Source organism: Aquila chrysaetos, chromosome 5, assembly GCF_900496995.4.
Source record: "Aquila chrysaetos chrysaetos chromosome 5, bAquChr1.4, whole genome shotgun sequence".
In the NCBI taxonomy this organism is placed as follows: Eukaryota; Metazoa; Chordata; class Aves; order Accipitriformes; family Accipitridae; genus Aquila; species Aquila chrysaetos.
In genome coordinates this window covers 38,844,866-38,869,587 of record NC_044008.1, presented here as the reverse complement: position 1 = coordinate 38,869,587, position 24,722 = coordinate 38,844,866, and the positions used below count along the sequence as shown (strand labels likewise).

Genomic DNA, 24,722 nt, shown 5'->3' with positions numbered 1-24,722 from the left:
GTTAACACACAGGTCCTTCACAAAGCTTACCCTCCTCTGCAGGTCAGGGTACATTGAACTTCTTCGAACAATACTTTGGACAATCTGTCTTCCTCAGCCTTCCTTGGCTGCTCTCCCTTCCCTCTCTCCAGAGGGTATGCTTAGCTACTCAGACTCTTCAGGCCTCTAAAAAGTTACCTGATCTAGACATGGCCTCTGCACAGTGGACTTGAGCCCACTCAAAAAAGTCTGTCCCTACAGAAGTCATCCACTGCCCAAGGGCTGGAAATCACCCTGTCTTCCTCCTTGCTTATCTTTTTTCCTAAAAAACCCTCCTCAAGGCTGAACATATCTACAAAGCATATTGAAATGCTCAGTAACTGCTATCCACAACCACTTGCGTGATGCATGGTTTTCCTATAGACGAGGATTCCTGGAGCAGTTCCACACCCCACTGGCATTGCTCAAAAGCAGGGAGCGTCTCACCATTAGGGTCTGCTCCGGGAAGAAGAACATGGCCATTGGCTTGCAGCTGGCAGCCAACTCTGATGTCCTGCTCCTGGTTCCCCTCGTGTCAGAAGCACACACTGCATAGTAAGCAGAAAGAAGAGAAACATTTGATTAAAAAGCTTCCTGCCTGGAAGCAAATCTGATCCTGGCTTGACCAGCTCAAACTCAGCCCCAAGAGTGTACACTTCAGTGTATGTATAAAGTCTTTTGGGGAGGAAGATGAGAAAATGTAAGGGGTTTATTTGACATAGACCTTGCTGGCATGTCACAGCTCTGTCGCTTGTGTTTTCAAGACAGGAACCTTGTTAACAAGTGCTGGTGAGCGCAGCAGGCTCTTGCAGGCTTTCCACTCGAGTTACTGGTGCAGGTCTGGTTGTACGTTGTGCAGAAGGGTCAGTGGGGACAAAAATGAGAGAAAGAGAAGTGGATTCAATATTGAAATCTTCCTTATTTTAAAGTGAAAATGTGGAAGGTCAGATGACAGCGACAGAGAAGGTGAGGAGTATTTTAGACCCAAATAGCACTTAAGTTCAGGTTAGAAACAGAAAGTCTGGGGCAACAGCAGAATCACAAAGTCCATCAGAAATAGCCGTTAATCACGAGTTGGGAGCAAGTAAAGTCTGGAGCTTGTCAGGAAACAACATGTTACTAGGACTATGGGCAAATCTTACAAGGTAGCTGTAATTCTGAAGGCCTGAGGAGTCAAATTGTGATCAAAGAGCCATGCAGGCACAAGAGGAAACAGCATGGAAACCGGAATCCTTCTCCTAAAGGCAAACAGAGGTGAATTACAGCACAACAGATCCTTCCCAAATCACCCCCTAGGTCCCAAAAGCAATTGATGGAGGACTGCGCACGTGATGCTGACTGACAAGCCTGCAAGATTGTCTGTGGGAAAGGAACAAGAGGGGTAATTTTATTGTCATGTACCACAGGGGGGTGTAAGTAAAATCACAGCATGAGAAAATGACAGTGTATCTGTCTTAGGTCATTTACATGGCCAGATAATCTGTGGGAGGAGAGCCAAAGTGGCTACATGTGACAGAGGCAACACAACGGCAATGTGCCTGGGAAATGGAAGCTTACATAGAAGATTTGCAAGCCCTAAACCCAATCTTGTGTTCACTGCTCCCAGAAACTAAAATGAGCAGACTTAATAATTTAGGCTTTGTTCCCTCATTGTAGGCTGTATAATGGTCTCATCTTGCTGAGCACACTACAAGAATGCCACAGAGGGACAGTCCCACGCTCAGAAGTATTCGTACATCCCAAGGACACGCTTAGAGGCCACAAAGACACCGTACACAGGCGAAAGAGCACTAACAGGCATGAAGGCAGATGCTGGGTAGCAGCTGCAGGCATCACATACATTGCTGTCAGTAGGCAGTGTAGCACAGTAATTTTTAGGAGGGATCTGGAAGAAGGAGAAAATGCTTTGTTAGTGTTTACAGGTTGCTCCTCCACTGCAGAGAGAGAAACCTGGGAGAAGCATGCAGTGGCATGTTGGAACTGGCATGGCTGGCAGACAGGCAGGACTCAGTATCTCTGTAGTGGAAATTTTTATGAGATGGTTAGATGGAGCAGGGCCAGAAGAACAGGCCATCTGCAGAAGACACATACACTTTACAGCTCATGTGAGGGAGATGATTACAGGAGTGGTGAGACACGCTCTGCAGGAACCTTTAAGATTGCACTGTCAGAGGTTCCCAGTGAAAATCCCGATGATAAGGGTGTGTGGTATGCCAGACAGAACTGGTAAGTGTAGCAGAAATCTGATTGCTCAGTAAACCTGGGCATCCCAAAGGGATTTCAGCTGGGTAGACAGGGAGGAGGAGTTGGATCTTAGAGATATCCTTCAGGAAGAACTGGCTAGTCTTCAGCAAGGCCCAGATATGGGTATTTAGAGAGATGTCAAGTCAAAGAGGACCAAGGGGTTGAGCAGATGATAAGAAAGACACATCAAGAAAGGTAGCAGGGAAGAGCAAGCACAAGATTTAAAACTCCGCTTTGATTGTGTTGAGCTGAAGCCAGTAGGTGAGTGTCCAGGAAGTGCTGTCAGAAAGACAGACTGCAGATTAATTTGGACAGTGCAGGACAGGCTAGGAGGAAAGTGATCACTCTGTGAGTCATCAGCAGGAGATTATATATGCAAAATTTGTAAATAAGGTCACCCAGAGATGGAATGCAGCGGAGGAAAAGAGGAGGGCTGGGCGAATGGCCAAGGATGGAGCAGGTGAAGTAGCTGGCAGTACTTGAAGATTGTCAAGCAGGACAGGTACAGCCTTAGATACATCACTGCGGGGGCAACCCTGTCCTACTCTGTGAGCAGAGGGGAATAAACATACTTCCACTGGCTGATCTGTTCCTTGGAGCCAAATGTGTCATACCTGCTACTGATAAGGAATATAGAAAGGGCTTGGGAAGCTGCTGTGTCCCAGTTCTCCAAGGGTGAATTTTTGCCTCAGTTTCCCTGGAGCCACCTGTGAGTGTGGGCCCAGACCTGGCTCTTGCAGCTGCAGAGACCTCACCTGGACGGCAGAGCTTCCCCGTGGAGAAGAGAAACCTCCCAGCGGTTATGGGCCGTATTCTCATTTGAGCTTTTGGCAGCTATATTGCAAGAAAAGGCAGTGAAGCCCCCCCAGAGACAGCTACAAGGTCACCACCAAACCCAAAGAGAGGGCAAAACACCTTGTTGGTAGCCATAGATTGGAAAAGACAACCACACAGCTGCAGCTGGCAGGGAGTTGTGCTGGGAAACTGAGCCTACCCAGCATTGCTCAGCTGCTACCCAGGCGCTTGAAGAGACAGAGCTCATGTTTCTGATGTGCAGGGGCAGGAGCAGTGGGATCCTGAAAGTCACAATTGACCCTAGATTACACAGCCAGCTGGCCAGACGCTGCGTTTTCAAATCGCCCATTTACCTGAGAGCGCTGGCATAAGGCAGCATGCAGAGAATGTCCAGGCTAACTTGTCACTGGCAATGGCCTCTCATTTGTCAGGAAGGGATTCATGCAATCTACAGAGGGATGTGGGGTTTTTGCAGGCATTAGACAGTCACCCTGAGAGCTCAAGACAACAAAGAGATTCTGAAAAAAAAGAGGATCCATTTCCAGCCACAGAGAGGCTCTTAGCAAGTCCAGCAAGCCCCAGGCAGAGTGAGAGGAAGGGGGGGGGGGCTGGGAACGGACCAGTGGGACAACGGTCTCAAGAACAAAAGGGCTGTTTTAAGAGGGCCTATTCTGGCACTTAAAACAGGTTTAAGCAACTTTGCTGCTGCCTAATCTGAGGATAATAACGAGTCAGATGTCTTACAATCTGGAAATGCCTGGCCAAGTCAATGGAGAAGAGAAGGTGAGACACTTAACCCTTAAGTAAGTGGTCTAGACATTATTCTGTTTCTGTCTGCATGTGCACAACAAAAGCAAACCCCTTTTAGGGTTAAGGTACACAAACCCTGATGGAAGCCAGATATTATATGGCCCTGATTCATAAATGAACCATGCCAAAAAGTGATTTGTCTCCCTCCCAGCCTTGCAAGCCAGTAAAGGTAAACTTCTCAGAAAATGTCCCTTGCTGACTGACAGGTACTCTGCGGTGGCATGATGGGGTGAACAGTGTTAACATCTCTTTCTGGCACAAACCCCACAGGCAAAGTTAAGCGAGCTGGTTCCAGGGGGTGAGTAGCAGAGATTATCTGAAAGCCAGGCTCCATGAAATGCAGAATTACAGTCAGGACAAGGTGTCCTGGTCCCTCCAGACTGTCTGCCTACCTTCCCCAGCAATTCAGAAGTTTTTTTATGCAGCTTCATTTACAAAGAGAATCGAGTCTGCAAAGCACAGCTTTGTCCAAATTTCCACTACAAGACTTCATTAGATCACTCCAGACTCCGAGACTACGGTCTCTGCACAGTAATAGCCATTATCCCCAGGCTTTGTGTGTTTATGTCACCCTTCCATTTTCCCTTCAAATATGACAAGCAATTCTTAGAAAATATGTTAGAAACTCTTCTGCTCTGGAGTTCTGTCACCTTTGATTGCACTCATTTGAGGCCAAGGATGTAGTTTCAAAGTAAATCAATAAACAACACTTAAAAGGGTCCTACAGACACGAGCTGGGTGCAGTACCGCAGCCCTCATCTCTCCCCAGTTACCTCTGCTTTGCTTTTCCAGCCCGGATCACTGTTTTAGACAGGATGAGTGCAAGCCAACCAAATAAATGGGTGAAATCCAAACAGTAAAACACTTCCCGAAGCCCCCAGTGTTGTTTTAAAGTATGGGAGTATGGGCTAGGGCCTGCTTTGCAGTTGGAAGGGCATCTCCAGTGTTCATAAGTCCCTGTAGTCACCAAATCAGCGTGACTGCTTCTCGCAGCGCTGATCTGGGCCAGTGTGAGGGTCCCTCACAGCACATCAACAGGGATACACACCTCATTGCTGGTCTGCTGCACCCAGGGTCTCCTGGTTGCTACAGGTGGTCCTGGAAACACCCAAGGAAACATCTCAACCCCAGTAAGGGACTGGAATGGCAAATCTGGAAAGCCTGGATTCAGAAAGGGGCCATGTGCCTCCCACTCTTACTGAAGACATTTAGGGCCCCTCAGGCTTGCTATCACACAGAGGGCAATAAATCCAAGTAGAGCATATCTAGAGTAGATTTACTTGGGAACCCCAGGGGAGTATATATTCACCCCTAACCCTCATTTACACTGCTTGTGGCTCCTCGTACTCCCCACGGCTCCAACAGCCATACAGGCACAGGATCTGGTCCTTGGTAGCCTTCCAAGAAGCTAACAAGGCTGTACCTCCTCAAGCAGCTCCTCCAAGCTGAATCGTAATAGACCCCATCAGCGCAGTATGGACTGCTGGCTAAACACTTCATTAAGGAACAGCTGAGAGGTAGGTTATTCATCATGTGGAGCTAGCTGTCCTGCTTTCCAGGATCAATGCGGCACACAGGGCGAGGGTAAACTACTGGAAAAAACCCTGACGGAAAGCCTACTTGAACGCACTTGCAGAAGGATTTACAGAGCAAATTAACTCCATTGGTTGAATTATTTGGATTTGGGTTTTTTAATTTCAAAATCTCCAAAGGCTGTCCAGACACTCCGGTGACCCTGAGGCAGCAATGCTGACAACTCAGCCAGAGAGCAGGGCTGCTGCCTGCACACTATGAGAATACCCACTTTGCTCTGCCACCTAACAACTGTTGGTTTTTTTAACCTAGCTGCATTTTCAATTGAGATCTCCATTACCTGTTTCAGTGTGCTGATGGTTATATTGGTGTGTCTGTCTGGAGTTCCTTGGGCTGACTCAGGGCATCTGCTTGCTGTTCCCAGCTCTGCTGCTTTCTCTGACTGTAAAATAAAACAAATTATTCAGGGTGGAAGTGATCTCTTATTTTGGTTGTCTTTATGTTTTTGTCTCTGTTCAATGCCTCTGTGCTCTGCTTCTAAATCCAGCATTGTCTGCGCAGAGCCTGATTAGGGGAATTTACACCTGCAAAACATACATCCTATATGCTCTTCACAAGCAGTTATACAGCACAGCTCTGGCTAAGATAGCTTTGAAAGAGCCTCCCACATAACATAGTGGTATGGTGAACTCCTCCTAGAGAGATGTGGGACAAGCAGCCCCCACGTCTCCTGCGCAATAGGCTTACTCAGCCCCAGAGTACTGTGGGACTTTGCTCTAAGCAACATTTTCTCGTGATTCAGGGAGAGATCTACAGCCTCTGCTTCTCTTTTTAGTGTGGTCTGTCCTCGCTCCTCAGCACCTCTGTGCTGGGTCCCTGAACTTTGCACATGTGTTCACAAAGCTATTATTCATTGCATGTAAGACTGGATGCCATGTTTGATATCACAGAAGAGCTTTGGGATATCACAGCCTGGAAAGAAGGTTTCTCTGAGCTGAACTGTGTGACACAACTGCCAGAGGCCAGACCCATGACACTCCTGTGTGTTCAGATCCTCCCCTGCTTAGCACCAGGCAACTGAACTGCGCACAACACTTTGGTGCCTCAGTCTCTCTCTGTGCCTCCAGTGCAGGGCTCCCTGCCCCTCGTTCAGGCAAACCCCAAATTCAGAAAGGCCAAATTCTTCCCAGTTTCCATTCAAAGCAGCACCCTGTCCCCATACATCCCTGAGGAGCAAGGGAAACCCATCACACCCTGCCCAGGTTTGCTGAGCCCTGTTATGTGGCCCCAGTGCCACCCTTCCTACCAGAGCCCCTTTTCCTGCTGTCCCGGGGACCATCTTCTGCTCTGGGTGCCTGCAGCACTGAGCACCTTTAGGAGAGCTCGACCATAGGGTAATTAATTAACATAAGTGATCACTTATATTATCTGCAACTTGAAGGCAACTTTTATCAAGTCAGTATTGGAGATGCACTTGTTCGGGGCATAGCTACAGCGTCTAGGGCTTAAGACCTTTGCACACTTCCTCTCTCTGGCTGTTAAGTGAGTCAGGTGGTGTCGTTCCTAGAAGGTGAATAAATTATTATTGCAAATTACTCTGATGAAGTGGCTTTTATTTGAAAGCCAGACACAAAGGGAGCTTGCTGATTGGCTAACAGTGATGTCATACCCAGCACAGCACTCAAATGCAGAGATAGGAATTTTCTTGTCTATATTTTGTGTATAATTTTCATTTTCTACTGGCAATAAAGACCCACCAGCAGAGCGTTTCACCCCGTGAGTTTGGTGGGGGGTCTGTACTTCTCAAGTGGCTGATGAAAGCAAAGTGGCCTTTGTTCCTCTGTCTTGCAATGAACCTAAGGCTGACAGTTTTCACCCACAAATGCACTGTGTTTTATTGCTCTATTACAAACCCCACCACTTAATTTTCTGAGGTGGGTAGCAGAGAAATTGGCATTTTTTGGCTTGCATGTACCTAAAATCATTCTGATCACAGAGATTTTGCTATTTACGAGCTGAAGCTTAAAGTGCAGATAAAGTAACAGCCTGGGTATCATTCTGATCCTCAGCAAAAGGTGAGAACGGGGTTTTAGAAATAGCCAGGCAGCAAAATCCCAACCAATTATCTATTTTGCAAGTTTCACATCTTGGTTTTTCCTCCCTGCAAAGCCACTGTGAAATTCTCAGTGAGCTCTGTCAGTGAGGCAGAATCGGCGACCAGCACACTGCGTGCTATCATTTCTCTTCCCTAATTGAATGTCCTATCAAACTTAGGAAATTTGCCTAGCAAATGTTCCAGCTTTAATCATTTCTGGATGCAAACTGGCAGACTGGTACAGCTCAAATAGTAGAACTCTGTGCAGACAGCAAGCATGAAAGCACCACTTGCCTCACTGAACTGGAATGAACTTTCAAATTCAAGCAGCTATGCGAAGCATGCCTCTCCAGGCTGTGGTCAGCTCTGCAGCTCCCTCAAGCAACACTACTGCGGTTCTGGGCTCCAGCCCCTGCTGAATATGGACATGGGCAGAGTGGAAGGTTTTACATACCTGCTGCTTCCTCCCTCCGTTATGTACCGCCAAGGTGAAAATTTTGCCGGGAAGGCCAAGTGTAACATTTCCAGCACTGGGAACAAGCTCCTGCTTGTGCTGTACAAACACTGTGCTCTCCACTAACACGCACAGCACAAATCCTGAGCTGACCTACACAGCTTGCCTATTCCCCTTTGATTATGGCTCTAAAGTCATTTGTCCTACAAGGGCAGAAAACAAAACACATCTATCATTTGGAAGATGTCCTGGAAACCCCCATACAGTTGCACTGATGAAACTGGACACTGAGGACTGCTGGAGAGCTCGAGCATGGTTAGATTTGCTGTTCCCAGTCCTGGGGTCATGACTCTGCAACATCATCAGCTCCACTTTATTCCAGGTGGCTTGAAGTTGGAAATCATTGCCTCTTATCGCCTGAAGATTTGCTGAGCTGCCTGCCCTTTGCGGGTAAGAGCAGCTGCCCTTAGACTCCTAGATGTTGGATCTGAGGCTTTTGAAGTCCTGAGGGTGAAGGTGCAAGGAACAGGCATCCAGGAAAGAGAGAGCCTGACTGTGAATCAGAGTTAAAAAAGAATATGAAGGCAGAAATCCTAGAAGAGGATGCTGTCTGGCAGAGACACATGGTCAGCATCAGCAAAAAGGGTACGGGCTCTCAGGTTTAAGACCTGGAACAGATTCAAATCACCCCTTTTAGATCTGACCTCCTTTCCTGTTTGAGGAAGAGCGAAGAGGAGAGGGAGTCATGAATCTTGGATCCAGTCCCTGCTTTGCCAATGCATGGCTTGGCCTAATATCCCTCTTTGCTCTTACCACTCTATGTGTAGAATGGAGGGTTATTAAAAGCACCAGAAGAATCTCAAGTAAAACAATTTCATTGTTTTTAAGAGCTTTGTTATAGCATCTCTGGAGTTCTGGCTTGGACCACCACAGACCAGAGGCAGGAAGCTCAGAACAGCCTTTGGATATTGAATTAGTGTTCAGAACCATACCAAATTCCAAAATTGCAACCACTGGCCAAAAAAAGAAGCCTCTCTAGAACAGAACACACCCACACAGATGGTGCAGACAACAAAATGATCGTGCTGGGCCTAACTCTGCTTCCCTTCCTCACACAGAATAATACTCTTGCTCCCATCTTTGATTTCAGCAGCGTTATTTCCCCATATGAAGCAGACAGGCTCTAGAGGAGAATACGGTCCCACCTACTTATCACTTGCCTTACAATGAGGGTCCCTGTATCACTTGGCTTTTTAATGAAGTTGGGTTTTGATGTATCAGTCAGCCCCTCCCTTTCACTTGAGGACAGTATTAGAATCATGTCTGGATTATAATACCCAGTAAGCTGTTCTGGGGTGATATGAATCAAAGCCCTGAAAGTGGGATTCCGTTTAATTAATCGTGGCTGACAGATGAAGGTATTGATCGCAGATTGAGAGGTTCAGGATTGGCCCTGGGGATAATTATTGCAGGGCACTCTGTGTTAGGGTGATATTTTTGAATTTCTAGCGATGTGGGAGGGAAGCAGGGAGGAAATAAGTGAATAATTGCAGCTAATTAGAACTTGTGTGTGCATCCCAAATTAATTTGTTTGAATAATCAACCACCAACAGCAGTCTGATCCAAAAGGAAAAGGAAATAACTGCCCAGAGAGATCTAGATTGCTCCTGTAAATTCTTCAGGCCCGTGTCTGGGACAAATGTTTTATGGAACTGAGGCCCTAAATACAGAAGGGGAAACGGACAAGATTATTGAGTGGAAACACTTGCTTTTGCCTAAGATGTACGATAAATAAAAGGGGCCAGGTGAAGCGGAAGGATGGCGGAGAGTGCAGGATAGCGGATGATGCTCTTGCCTTAACCTTCTTCCTATCCGTTCGCAACATGCCGCCTCCCACCGGACTCCCGGCAGCCTGCCCGCCACCGCCTTCACAGGTGGGACATCAAATCCGCCAACAGGGAGACACAGGGTGGCTGGAGGGGGATCAGACATGCAACTGCTGTCACCGCAGGGATAATAAAAGGTATCTAGGCTAGCAGAAAGGGCAGATGGAGGCAAAGCTGCAGCTAGCAATCTGTGTGCACACACCGACCAACCCACCGCTCCCTGTCCACGGGATCCCCATAATCTCCCAAGGCAGACCTGCTGTTACAAACACTCTCATCACTAACGCAGCGGGGGCAGCTAAGCAGAGAGAGTGAATGATCTAGCAGGGGGTTAATAAAAGGACTGATGCAGAACAAAAAAGCCTGTCAGCTGCTGTAAGATGTGCTCTCCACCCCTTCCACCCCCCAGGAAATTAAAAATTGTAGCCTGTGGTGTACACTGCTTTCTCAGCAGGACTGGACGGGGCAATGGGATGTGGAAGGGTAAGATGGGAAGGGGAAAGTTGGGAGTCAAATGTTTGTCCAGGCTGTTGTTTCTGATGCGATACAGCAAACGCTGTTATTCTAAAGGACCGGGTTACCTTGTCTCCCCAAACCTGACGAGACCAAGCCACATTTCTGCGTGCTGTTGCCAGCAGCTCCTCCTGGAGAGACTCCACTAGGTCCTGCCAGGCTGGAGGGCCAGGCTGCTCTGCCTGACACCACAAGTCCATGCTAGCATGTTTCCATGGAAATGGGAAGAGAACAAATGCCTGTGACATGATACACCTTTTCCAACGTAGATCTGGACCATTTCTAACACCCCTTCCTACTGACAACCTTCAGGACTGGATATTTTGCGGGCACAACCAAAACAGAACAAGAAGGGGAAAAAAAATATCTCATTGTATGAAACAAACCCCACCATCCTTTCTGGTGAGTAGCAGCTGAACTCGAAAGCACATTAATTCACCAAAACCACCCTTCAAGGCAAAGAGTCCTCCGCAATGAAGACAATCTGGTAATGCATGGGCTCCTTTTTTCCCCACAAGTGGACAGTGATGATCTGTTCCCTCCCCTCTTCGGGCTGTCTCGCCTCACGTTTCCAGCACCGTTTTTCCCCTTCCAAAGGAATGCAATCTCTCAGCTCGGAGGTGAATCTCCCGCTGCCCGTTTCCTGCCTGTTATTGTCTCCTTTGCCCGGCGCATTGTCTGCAGCCTCCGAAGGCAGCCGGGCAGGCAGGCGGGAGCCGCGCAGCGCAGGCCCGCAGCGCCCTCTCCCGCGCCGGACAGCCAGACCCGGAGCGTCCGGGGCGGACGAGGCCGGCCGTGCCACGGGGAGCGGCGGGGCACGTACGGCCCAGGCACCCCGCTCGCTTTCGGGGTGCTGCCCTGCCCGCCAGGCCGGCGGGCCCGGCCTTCCTGCCAGGTAGGCGGCTGGCCAGGCATCGCCCGACGTGCCGAGCTGGCGTTTCGCAAGGACTAATCCCGGCGGCACCCAAAATGGCAGTAATTTCTACGCGCCTTGAGCCAGGGCCAGTGGCATTTTGGCAAGCAGAGGCAGAAATCTACCGCTTGCTATCAACTGCTGGGCGCTTCAGATAAAGGCGAGCTCTGTTCACGGAGGCTTTGCTGGGGGCCTGAGTTTGGCATGTGCCAGAGGAGTGTGGAGGAAAGCAATTATCCCTCTCTTGGACGCCAGTCTCTGCTCATCACCTAAGCTCTGACTGCATCTCGCAGTGTACTGAGCAGCCAGAATAACTCACCGGTCTGTTCTTGTACCATCATCGCAGAGGATTTATAAAGCCTCTCGCAGCAGCCGGCTCCTGTCTGGCGCTGCCCCGGGCGCTGTGCTCCAGGCATCTCCTTGCCCACACCGCAGACCAACCTGCCCTGGGACCTTACCCCTCAACCTATCGGCGCGGGAGCATTAACACACTTTAGGAGAAGAAATACGAGAGAGCTTTTGCGAAGCCAAAGGCAAAGCAATGACAAGTGTTGTCTCTGTAGGGAGCTTGCTTGGTTTGCTTGGGATTATTATCATTTTGAAGGACAAGTTACTGCTCCTAGTGCTGGGAGCCAAGGATATGAATGAAGAGGCTACATGAATACAGATATGTTGCATAGATAGAAAAAAGAAGGCTCACCTACAGTTGCCATTTTACTTTCCAAGTGGGTGAAAACAAGGTGTCCCATCCCCAGGAGATCCAGAAAGGGCTCCAGCCCCTTCATTAGACACAAAGAGGAGGCTGGACATTAAACACTGCCTGAGATGCCAGGTCTGGCTGGGTGTTTCCATGCTGTCAGGAGAGCGATGTGTTGGAGAAGTTAGCCTTCCTCCACAGGGAGCACCACTCCCAGGAAGCAGAGCTTTCCTGGCTGCCATGAAAACACTTGAAAAGTGGAAACACTTCTGCCCTTCCTCATTGCAAGGGACTGCAGGAGGCACCAGCATCAGAGCCAGACCCAGCTACACTCACAGGACATTCAGCACCGTAGTAAGGTTGCTGGAATAAAGTCAGCAAATAAAATTACAAATTAAATAAAAGGGGATTTCAATTGACCAGAACATTTCATTTGGCCCAAAAGAAAATGAGAAGCCCAGGGCTCCCTGTGAGCAAGAAGCAGCAGTATTGTGCCATGTCCCAGCCCTACTCTCCCCAGTGTAGGCACTCGCAGCAGCTGGCCAGTTGTGCCCTCAGGCTCTATCCTGGCTCATAAGCCAGCACCTGCGGCTGGAAAATGTTTTTTTGTAATACTCCTTCCTGCCACATTCATCTCAGACAGCAAAAATAAACATCACATCTCTTACATCATGTTATACGCTCTTACAGATCTGTCCTGTTGCACTTCCAGCACAGCCAAGCCATTCCCTGCAACACCAGCCTTGTTTTGCACACCACCTGAACTCAGCTGGTTTGGCATCGAAGGGAGTTTCTCCGGGCTTGGAAAGATTGTTCTTTCTTTCCCTGCCATTGTGAAAACCCTCGTGCGTGCTGTGTGGGAGGCTAGATGTGGGTGAGCGCAAGCCAGCCTTGTGATGACAGGAGGTTGGCTTACGCGGGGTTGTAACGGGACTGAGAGTCTGTTCTACGCTCTACGGCAGGCTGGCAGGCCTACGTTCCTCCTGCGTGCTGCTGAGCAAGCCACAGGAGACAGCGTATTTCACCGTCCTCCAAGTCTCATTCGTCTTACACTTGCAGTGAGTGTATGTATTTGTGGTTTCAGTGAAATATATGACTCTCTACTGCTAGGCTGTATGAGCAAGAATTTATCTGCTCAACAGATTCTGCTGGCTTCCAAGTGCATGATTTATCCACAAAAAACAGTCTAACACTGACAGGATCTCCCGGTGGTAGTGGTCTTTTGTGTGCCGGTGATAGGAGGTTTTGGGTTTTCTTAGCACTCTTCCCCTTTGTCTTGGTTCTTCCACCACTGTTGGCTGTGGTAACATTGAGAGCATCAGCTTCAGGGCATCCAGATACCAAAAAGTGACTAAATTCCCCTTTTGGTGCTCAGCTTTTAGGCTGAGGAACAGGTTAAGTCCATATTGCCCAAAGGAGACACGGGCAAGGTCCACGTGCCCTTGACTCTATCACTGAATGTATACACGCACCCTGACATCAAACATTGTGCCAGGCTGCCACATCCACCTGTGACAGTCCCAAAGACTCCCCTATATTCACTTTGTCTCCTGCAGCTGTGTTTAAGAGAGCAGTGGTCTTCCCAGCTGCTGGACTGGCACTACCATGGCATTAACTTCAGGAGGGTGATGGTGATGCTTTCCTGACAGAGCTCTCCTAGCTGAACCATTGCCACCACCTACTTGGTCACTTTGATCTGGATAGGCTCAAAACTGTCTCTCTCACTGCTGCCCACAGCTCCCCTCCTGAGCACAGACCAGCTGTTATTCCATTGAGGAAGTGAATCCCAGTAACGTGAGGACACTTGCAGAGCCCCAGCTTTTCAGATACTCAAGTTTACACTTTATGCCTCCAGGGTGACATTGCAGATGAAAAACAAAACGCACCGAACTGACAAAAGGAATCTTAAAAAAGTATTTTCTGCTTTAGGTAGCTGAAGAGATGAACAGACATAGATTCACTGGGCTTAGGTCAGTCTTGTCTGAGGTACACAGGTTCTTTTCCTTGCTTTGTCCTTCCAACTCTTTCCCCTTCTCAAAAACACCTCATTAGAACCTTTTGCCACGCAACTCCCAAGTCAGTCTTTCCAGGGGGCTGCACCGTCTTACTTGTTTAAGTATCTATAGGCAGTAAGTGGGATGTCTCTGGTGCCCCTCCATCTTGACAGAGTAGCAAACATTTGCAACTGTAAATCTGTCTTGCACAGTTTATTCTCAGATTCCTCCTAACTGCACCCAAAGTGGACACACAGTTTGGTTGATGCTGTCTTTTTCTGCATTTTCTTTTACTTGGAATGAAGATCTCATTTTACTGTTGCCTTGCTGTATTTATGATCTGCAAGACTGCTCAGGGTCCCAACTGTGTACATTTGTGTCCTTTTCTTGTCATATAGATATAAGCTGCAGCATGCTGTTTCAGCAAAATAAGCCAAAGGCATTTTGAGGCACTAACAGTGGCATTTTACAACTGCTCCTTGGGGATCTGATCTCCTTCTTAGAAGACCTTCTGTCCTTGAAATACAGTTTGAACTTTTCACATGAGATCACAATTGCTAAACATTCCTGTGCTATTTAGAAGTATCTTTTGCTCTGTTGATAGTGGTGACATGAATGGCAAAGCCATTGCTCTCCTGCCACTCCATTTACTGGCAACAGATGACACCATCACCTCGCAGTTTGTATCACTGTACTGTGCATTGAGGGATAGGACCTGCTGTGGGCCAGGTGCATCACGTTGATGTAAATGCCTCCATAACAGTTGTCTCTTTGGTAGGGCTAACTAAAGGTTTGCAAATATTTGAAAGGTTTGGAAGGAATCTGAAGTTTACACATCCTAATGGTCTCTGAACTGGCTTATTATCAGTGGTAGGCAGCACACGCCTTTCCGGTACAAAGTCCCAACCTCAGGACACCAGCAGGTGTCTGCTGCATGCTATTACAGCAAACTAGAATTTCATTTTAGGTTTATTCCCCCAGCTCTTGTTAGCAGACTAATGAGTTTGTGATTATGATCTGCTGCAGCTTCTGTCTTGAAGACGTCTCTGCACCTGCCTGCAGAACGTCACTGGGTACTACACCGACTCCTGTGTGTCCTATTAACGTGGCTTGCTGCACCGCTGATGCACTGAATAATCTGAATGGGAAATCCTTCCCTTAGGGTGAAGGATAGCATCACTCCCCTCATTGCACAAAAAGGTTGAAGGGAAAGTTCCTGAAGGCTTTTGCTGGCCTGGGAAATGAACCTAAATCCCTGCTCAGAGGTATTCACATTTAGCTCCCGTTCATATCGTCTGCCGAACAGGACATGCAGCACCAACCAGCACTGTCTGAAGCAGGGCAGAACCTAGTCTTCCCTCTCCCTGGTACTCTCTTACCTGTTACGTGTCAGCAGCACAGGGCTCACAACTGTTACTTGCTGCCCCGCCAGCCAAAAGTTGCTATTTCCATTGAAACACTGAAGGCTGATGGGAATCCGACAGTCCATGGTTAAGCTGCACTAGAGTGCCAGCTGGGAAGTGGGTGGAAATTAATCTTTTGTCAAATAGTTAAACTCCATTTTCTCCAAATTAATTCACAAAGAACATATCCCTTCATAGATTTCACAGTTGAAAACAAAGCCAGTCTCGCCTCCTCCTACGTTATCTGTCAGTTGTACCACAAAGAACAGAAGAGCTCACTCAGTTGTTACTCGTGTGATCAAATCATGGTGGAAAAAAGAAGAGCCCCTGCCTTGGCTTTCAATTTACCTGAGGCTCTGAGCTGCCCCACATCTATTTTTCTACAGTTACACCCAAACATCTGGTTCTGCCTTTTGTTTGGAGCTGATCTACACGGCCGTGACCCCGGCCTTCAGGGAGCAGCCAGAAGCACTGCCACAGGCTCACGTGCCCGGCAGTCAAGGCACAACCCAGTTCTATTTTCAGACTGAATTTACCTCAGTTTGTATTAAATGCCAGGTGTCTGTTTGATATCTCTGCCGCAGTGGCAACTCTCAGATCACATTCGGTTTCCCATGGACAAGATCCAAGGAGTGACGGATGGCTGGATGGGTGCCTAGCTGAAAGCTCAAGAGTCTAACAGTGAGAAGCATCTCAGCACCTGTGTCTCCAGCTGAACTCGACGGAGACAGTAACATGCACCGCCACTGAAAACCCAGCTGTCCCCGGGCTCCTGCTCCTCATCTGGTAGCACAGCCTTAGTCAGGCTCATCTACTTCGATAATCTCTAAGTCTGGTCATCAGGTGCTTAGTGCATAGCTGTGCCCTTTCCCAGTTTAGCATCCTGTGCAGCTGCTCAGACCTGTCTTTCTCACCTTCAGCTGCCAGCTAAGTGCTAAATGGGTAGCAGTCTCCAAAGAGTTATCAGCTCCTTTCCCGTAAGGGAGCTCTGTTTGGGAAGGGTTTCCTCACACACCTCCCTATTTGGCATCTCAGGACTTCACTTGAAGTAAAAACCACGCTCAGTAACACCTCTCCTCTCCAGGGCAGAACATAATATAGTTATGGCACATCAGACTACAGACCCACAGAGCCCATTATCTCATCTCTGACAGCAGTGAAGAGCGTGATGCCTGGGAAAGAGAGAGCAAGCCATCATTCACCCTGTAGACAGGGAGGACTTGTTAGCCCTCTATGGCATTGCTCTAGAGTATCTCAGCTCAAGGCTGAAGGGTTCCTGTTTATTCAACCTCTCCTTGTACAGAAGCTGGTCCAGATCGCCAATCATCCTTGTTGCTCTTCCCTGGACATTTTTTACACTATATAGTTTTTTAAGTTGATGGGCAAACAAAACTGTCCATTGTAAGCCTGTGTTTGGCTAAAGCAAGTGTTCTGTCAAAGAGGGTTTAGCAGCTGACTTTCTCAGGAGCAAGTCACTGAAAAGTCTAAGCGTTTCCTTCAGAGATGAATGACCTCCTCTAGAGAGCAGATGGAGTAGTCACTCGCTGTTGAGGTCATCTTCTGCATGCATGATGTTTCAGCTAGAGGCAAAATGGGAAGGAATAAAGTGATGCGATAATCTGTTTTGGCCACTACTGAGAAGGGAAATTTCACTGCAGTCATTTCTGAAATCCAGAAAGCAACAGAGGCAGAAAAGGATCAGTTTGCTTTCTTCTATACTTTTGTAAAGATGAAGGAGGAAGAGTCTTTCTCAATATGTCCGCCACAGAGATGCTTTTAGTGCCTTCTCTCTTCTCTTCAGCCCATTTGCCTACTAGACCTCGTCTTCCAGAGCACTGTGTTGTGTGCCTTCAGTGCTATAGGCAGAACAGCCATTTCTACAAGAGAGATGTGTTCAGTGAGAAAAACAACCCAATCACCCCAATTAGCCCAAAGATACTGAAGGAAAGCATTCAATCCTGCAGCATTAACGAAGCATAATCTCTGAGCTCATAGAATGAAGACAGCAAAAATCATATGCAGACTTTCCAAACGACATCTCTGGAGCCTGATCTGGTTGGTCACCCATACGACCACAAAGCAATTTCCCCTGGGAATCTACCTGGTTTTCAGTTCAATCTCTTTTGGTTAGCTACCTCTCCTTGTCATACACATTGCCTAGCCTAGAGGCAATACATCCTCACAAGACTCACAGGTGCCACAAAACTACAAAGGAAAAGGAATTTCACACTCACAGAGCCCCAGCAATATCTATACGCTCACATAAGTAAAACCAGACCTCAAATAATATTTATAAGAGGACAGATTGTGTTCCAGATTTCTGTGATTTCCAGTGTTTTATAGTTTTATCTCCAGAGCATAAGATATTTTCTTTGAAATCTTGTTTAAGCCCTACCCCATACAGTCAGTTTCACCACACCTTTGCTTCTCCTCCTCCTCTTTGTTTCATAAAACATTTTCTGGGTATTCTGATGGTGTATTGCTTTTCTCGGCCATGTTTCTTCTAAAGAAGTTTCTAGTTCTCTGCTCATTGCCTCTTTGTGGAAGAGGTTAGAGACCTCTTCTGTCAATTAAGACCAATCTGGTTCCATGTGCAGCCACAATTACTACCACTGGCTTCGTTTTATACCAAACAGTCCATGTCTCATGCCTCCTGTCATTCACACAGGAGGAGAATACCAGGGACAACTTTGTCAAAGCAAGTTCTGTGGCTAAAACCTCTGTAGATGGATCTACGGAAGACAGCTTTGCTAGGCACTGCTATTTATATGAGTTGTGTCGGTTAATATATGACATGGGGATGCATGCAAGTAGTTTACAATACAAACTATGAAATACACAAATAGTTTTGGCAGTCTCACCGTTGAAATTCTGAAACAACTGCCTCTCAGTAGACCAATATACAAATTTATTGCAAAATCTGATTCAGGGCTTCAGTTAGCATGTTAAAATATGCCTAGCTTACAATATTGCATAAGGTACATCTTATCAGTCAGCAGATCAGCCATCCATGAGAAAGCAGAACCGTACGCCTGATTGCTACAGCCCTGAGCTCCTGTTCTGTTGAGTTGTAGCATAGTCTGCGCTCGCCTTACTGGAAGGTGCTAACAAAGAGACCGGGCTCAGGAGGCTGGAGCAAGGGTGCCCCTGGGGCTGTTCTGATTAAGCAGACTCTGGGTGGTAAGGGCCCACCCAGTGACACACTGTAAGGCAGGATCCATGAGGATGAGCAGCGTGTAGCTGATGTAACCATCACTTCACGTTGTCCCCACCCACCACAAGTCTTCCATAGTTGTGTGTGTGATTGGAATGGCAAAATGGCAGCCGAGCCAGCGGGAGAGAACCACTCCCCATGAAGACATATTCTGTGCCCAAGATCCAGACTGTGGCTATTCCAGACATGCATGCAATACACACTGAATAAGAAACTTAAAAAAAAAAAAAAAAAAGCTATTTTCATACAACAATGATAGCAAGAGTGTATCTTTGCTGGTAAAACTGTGTGGCTTTCAGCCAGAGATTATGCCTTTTCCCTCCCTCGGGCTCGCAGAAATGTGACCTAAGGCTATCCTGCCCATTGGCAAAGTACCCTCAACAGGCCCCTGAGTACAGCACTGCAAGCAGACAGACAGCAAATACTTTGGCTTCACTATTCTAGTCTCTCCAGGCCTTCCTAAATCTTTCTTCCATAGTCTTCTGTCACAGCAAGGGCTTCAATTGCAGCCTAAAGGGCTGCAAATCCAAGGCTTCTCAGAGATCTGGCTTTTAGGAGTTTTCTTGAATGGTAACAGAAATAAGCGTCACACTTCCAACAGAATTTTGCTGATGGGGTTGTACTACACCAATTTGTTAGTTTGAGGTATATGATGAGGTAGTGATGACGTTTTAGCAGCACCCTTGGTATCACAGTAGTGAGGTCACATTCGACAGACACTAAACATTTCAAGGCACATTCACTACCAATGACACCAGCACTGCTGTTAATGCTGAAATGATGTGAATGGAAATTGTAACCTATATAATAAAGAATCCAAAGCATGTATTACGAGATACAATTGACATAACACTCACCAATGAGTATGTAAATTGGATGGATTTAGGGGACTAAGGAATATTTTTAGAGGTTTGTTTTCAGAGTTCCTTTCCAAAGATAAGATTGGGCATCTGTCATTCATCTTCTATCTTGCCAAGGAAGTTGAGAATACAGGAAAGTGCTTAAAGCATTGCTCTGTCCATATGCACTGCTCATATAAGATATATACCCATCCTTTCTTCTGGACAGTATACAATGCCACCTGTAATACAGGTGACTGTTTACAGGGCCAAATCTGACAGACAAATAGGGGTTTAGCTGGCCTGTTGTTCCGCAGCTCTCAGCACCTGACAGTGTTGCAGTTGGTACAGCTGTACTTGGGAGTCTCACAGGGGCAAGAACGGAAATGCAGTCAAGACATCTTCATACCAAAGTTTTCTCACTTCTTGATGATAATTTCCTAACCTGTCTTCTTCCCACAAAGTTTTTAGTTCTTCCTTCTCTGTTGATCTGAATCATCTTCTCCAGAAACAAGGCGATTTTTCCTGAGCTTAGGCGGTCACTGTCACAAACTCTAATGGCTCAGGGTGTTCACCAGCACACGTGACGGTTCACATTTGTTCCAGTTCCTGTGTATTCTGCTGGAAGCCAGGCTGATCACCACAGGGTGTGAGCAATCAGCACTGCAAAATCCAGCAATTTGGCTCAAATTGAAAGAAACGCATAATTTTGGATCTGGATGTTCCCAGCTCCAGCCCTGGTGTCTCAGCCAAGATGGAAGCCATTCCACCCCCTACTGCTGAGTTCTCAAAAAAAGGGAAGATGGCAAGGCCTCCAAGAAAGGCAGATTTATAATCATGAGGCAGGGTGGGAGGGAAAAGAGATTCTCTATGCAGAAACACACTTCTGCAACAGCAAATCTCTCTAATGTGGTGGTTCAGATTCTGCAGAACATCCAAACAACTGGCATCTGACAGCTTCATACTAGGCATTTCTTCCAAACTCTAATTCCAGGTACAGACTATGCTGATACTAATTAAGTAATGTAAACTGGGACTTGCATCTTTCCTGTGCGATTCTACTTCTGAAGCACGGCACTACCGAGGAGTGTTTTGCAACTGCCAAGACATGAAAGTGTGTTTGTTATTAACACATCACTATATAATTAGGGGACTTAGCAGGGGGCTGGGTATTCACATGTTCTTTTTCCTCTGTTACTGACAGTGCTAGATGAAAGGCTCTAGGTATCCCGTTAGGTGACAAGTGAAAATGAGTTCTGCGGCCAAAACTAAGCAATTTGGCACAATTTAGTAGAGAGATGGCATTTTCTGCTCAAAAAGGGCCCAGAATTGGAACAGCACGAGGTGTTACAGATCAAGATTTTGAGATGCGCTGGCCAAGCTGAGTGGGTGTCTTACAGAGCAGAGCAGCAGTGGGTGCTGAAGTCCAGGACTGAGATATGTTGGCAGAGCTCAGATGGGGAATGTTGCCCAGTTTCTGAGAACAACACAGAGTCTGTATTTTAATTAGAGTTCCTCTGCTCATCTGCATGGCTCAGCACAAACTTTTATCTCCTGAATTTTCCAGGCCTTTATTAGGACTCATCCAAAAAGCCTACCTTCCACTTTTTCCTACTCCTCCCCCAGGGAAAACATGCCAGTAGCGACCACTCACACCCGTGTATTCTGCTGTTGGCTCTCATTAAACGTCACAGGTCAAGCAGCAGAAACGTACGCACTCATTTCATGTGTATGGACTGATACACGGTTCCCACTGTAAAGAGTTTCCAATTCAGATTAAGCAAGGCCTGTAATCAAAGACAGGAGGATGTGGGATTTCACGGAGAAGTCTGATAGCAGAGAAGGCATCGTGACAGGTAGATGAGTGAGCTGGACACACAAAACCTGGATAATTGACTTCATGAAGCCTGGGGAATGCAGAGAGAAGCAGTAATACAATGGGAGCATTGGATAGGACAGGAGGTAACAGGACTGCAAGCATCTGCAATGCAAATCCTGCACCGAGTACTGCCTAATGTTTATTAGCTACAGCTAAAGATTCGATCCCAGGCATTACAGATACGCATGACCGATCCCAGCAACAATAAAGGAGTTCATAGTTTGGTAAAAACCCCTCCCCTTTCCACATTGTGCACAAGCCTACAGTTTAAGCTGGCCAAAGTAGGTCAAAGGGAATGAGTTCATTTGAATATGTAAATTCAACTTAACAAGGAGTAAAGACAATTGCTTCAAGCTTGTGAGTTCAAACTAAGAAAAACAGGTCTTCCTAGCTCCTTTGGGAACTGGAAGCTTTGGCTTTCACCCCTCCCTGCCATTTCCTCCCCTTGCCCATCTTCATCCCCTTTCCTCTTGCCTCCTACCTAACAAGCATCTGACAAACCCCCCCATTTCTCAAAACCGAGCCTGTGGTCAGAAAAGCAAACTCAGTAAGGTCATTAAAAAGCTCACACATAAAGGTTTGTCAGCTCCGAGCGGCTGCTGAGAGCATGTGCCATGTGTGCAACTCTCCATAGCTAATTTTCAAACAAGCAAGAAAATGCATCTTTTGTCTGCCTCCTGCAGACAAAGTCTTTTTTTCCCCCTTTTTTCTTTTTTTTTTTTTTTTGCTAAAGGGAACAAGTTCCGTTTCCAATAACTGATGGCTGATTAAAACCGCTGTCCCACTACCGCCCTCCTCCAGTCACAAGCAGCTCATACCATGAAACCGTGTCAAGAAAAGGATTTCTTATATAAAGGACTTCATCTAACCAGGGAGAAGAAACGAAGGAAAACTGTTGACATTAAGTTTTGATTTAACTCTTTCCGTTCTAAAATCCACTAACTCTTCCCTCTCTCTTCCTATGCTTCTAATAAAAGTATTCCAACGAAAACTCTTTAAGTAAGTGTGTCGTATCTTTGAAATGACACACAGCACTGAACCAGAAGTAATCAGCTTGCTATTTCCATAATTAAACAAGTATTTCATTAATACCTTTTACTCAGCCCGAGTCAACTCCTATGAATCCAACAGCCCTGTGTCCCTCTCCATTACCTCTAACAAAAATTTGTGGGGTGTTGTTTGGCTCAAGAGAAGGAAATAAGGAGCTGAATTTCAGTTCTCAGCTGACAGTTCCACCTCTAATTTGGCTGTTTGGGACAAATCTAGGTCTGCATTGGCTTAAAACAAATGTCGACCAAGAAATCAGTGTTTAGCTCTTTAACTGAACAGGTTCTCGGAGGGAACCTCTTTTCTTTTTCTAAACCTTTTATTTTTGTTGGCAGGAACGAAGATCATAAAACAAATCTTTCAATTACCTTTGCAGTCTCATCCAAGTCCACTGACAAAACTGTTCATGGAGATTGAACACCAGCAGTTTATGGAGTTGTGGTTCCTCCTGAGCAGCTTCGATTTTGTTGATGTGGAAACTGTACCTGTTCTGGGAGTAAAAAAGACAACTTTAGTCTTCAGGGCAACAATGCAGAAAACTGCATTAGGATCAGATGAAAAACTGATCACCTCAAAATGGAACCGTGGCTTAATTCCCCAAAGTATTGCTGTATTAGATAGGTTATCTGCTTGCAGCCTAATTCTCTGATGACACAGTACTAATAATGGGGTCCCCGAGCTGTGACAATGCTATGGGTTGTGGCTGCCTTATGGGCACGTCTAATTATGATGTTCCGTGACAAGGCTATAAATACACACACTCCCACAGGTGAAGACCTGATTGTAGTGAGCAGCGAGGGGTTCTGGCAGGTATTTGCTCTGTTCTCACACAGCATAGCATTGCCTGCTTGAACTGGAGGACTGTTTGTAACTGCGAGAGCCTCGCAGGCCTATATCCCCGGGAGTTTAAGAGTATGGAAGCAAGCGAGATTTCATAATCACATATAGATCAAATGTTAGCGGGGAAAAGTGCTGAAGGGAAAAAGAGTAAATTTGTTCAAATGAAAAAGCCTACTGACAAAACCCAAAGACCACCTGAGCAAAGGAAAAAGGAGATTATGCATTAAGAGACCAACTCTGGTGGGCTGAAGGTAGGTCTGAGAGGAGATAAAGATAATCACCCTTTTACAGGGCACTCCAGCAGGTAGTCAGTTAAGGAAAAAGAACTGTTTGAAGGATTTCTTTAACAATAGAGAAGGTGGCTAGGCCTCTAGTTTGTCTTCAGGATTCTGTTCTTAAAGATACTGATGGGCAGCCAAATGACCCCTGAGCGCCAGTCATGAATTCATAACAGCTGCTGTAGATGAGCTGTTGACTGAATAGCAATCCTTGCATCCTAAAAAGAAAAAAAATAACAAAAAGCCTTCCGCTATCCCATCTCCTTTACTGTTTGTTTTGTCAGAGTCAAAGGAGATGACAATCACTCACAACACAGAACTGAATAAGAAAATTATCAGCTGCCTCAGCCAACGCACCGTGGCACGCAGTTGTCAAACTCTTGCAAATTTTGTCATAAGTCTTAGAGCTAACGTTTCTGTGATTTCTAAAGAAGCCCAGAAAAACTCCCTTTCATTAAAAAGGGAAACCTCCCTTTTGACTTGCTACACCACCTCTGCGATGGGATGAAACAAACAACGGACGCTCTCTCCCACTGCTCGCAGCGCAGGCTGCCTCAAGAGGAGAGCGGGCAGAGATCTGCTTGAAGTTAACTCACCCTGGAGAAGGCGGGAAAGAGGCCGAGACCCAAAGCTGTGCAGAGGAAGAAAGAACATATACCAGGGCCGGTGATGAGCTTCGGGTCAGCGACTGGTTCGCAGGACACGAGCCGTTTAGACAGAGGCGTTGGCCTGAGACAGGGCAGAGGAGCTGGGGGACAGCAGCAACGGGCACCACCCGACAGAGTGGAAACGTAACACACAGACCCGCGAAGGTGCTGGGCAACAGGGGGAAAAGGGGCACCGTGAGGAAGAACCCAAGGGACGGGAGGGTGAAGCAGTGCCACGCACAGAGGAGCCTGCGGGCACGATGCCCACACAGGGGCTTCCGCTCAGTGGCCTGCAGCAGCCCCAGGGCGGCGCTCGCTGCAGGCTCCTCGCCCCAGCACTGGCTCCCCGCTGCCCGAGGGCCCGGGGCCAGCCCCTCCCGGGCCCGGGGCCAGCCCCGGGAAGCCCCGAGGGACGGCGATGCCCGTGAGGGAGCCGCTCCCCCACGCCATCTCCCCTCACGAAGTCGCCGCCGCGCTCGCTCGCCCGCCCTCCGCCTTCCCGCCGTATTCCCGTAGCTCGGTTACGCAAACGGCGCGGCCGTACCTCCGGGAGGTACGTAGGTTGCGCGGAGGGAGAGGCCGCGCCGTTCGCGTAGGGCCCCGCCTCGATTCCCGAAGCGGCT

General features: G+C 47.4%; 1 long non-coding RNA gene across 1 annotated transcript in view; it reads right to left on the bottom strand.

Annotated features, from left to right (window-relative positions):
- Window positions 1-24,686, bottom strand: part of LOC115341126 — a 28,561-nt gene extending 3,875 nt beyond the window's left edge. Inside the window, exons 1-3 of the long non-coding RNA XR_003923296.2 lie at window positions 24,049-24,686; window positions 22,703-22,824; window positions 5,741-5,842 (exon numbers count right to left, since the gene is read on the bottom strand). This is a non-coding gene — a long non-coding RNA (uncharacterized LOC115341126). The remainder of the gene's footprint in view (window positions 1-5,740; window positions 5,843-22,702; window positions 22,825-24,048) is intronic.
- Between the last annotated feature and the right edge of the window lie 36 nt (window positions 24,687-24,722).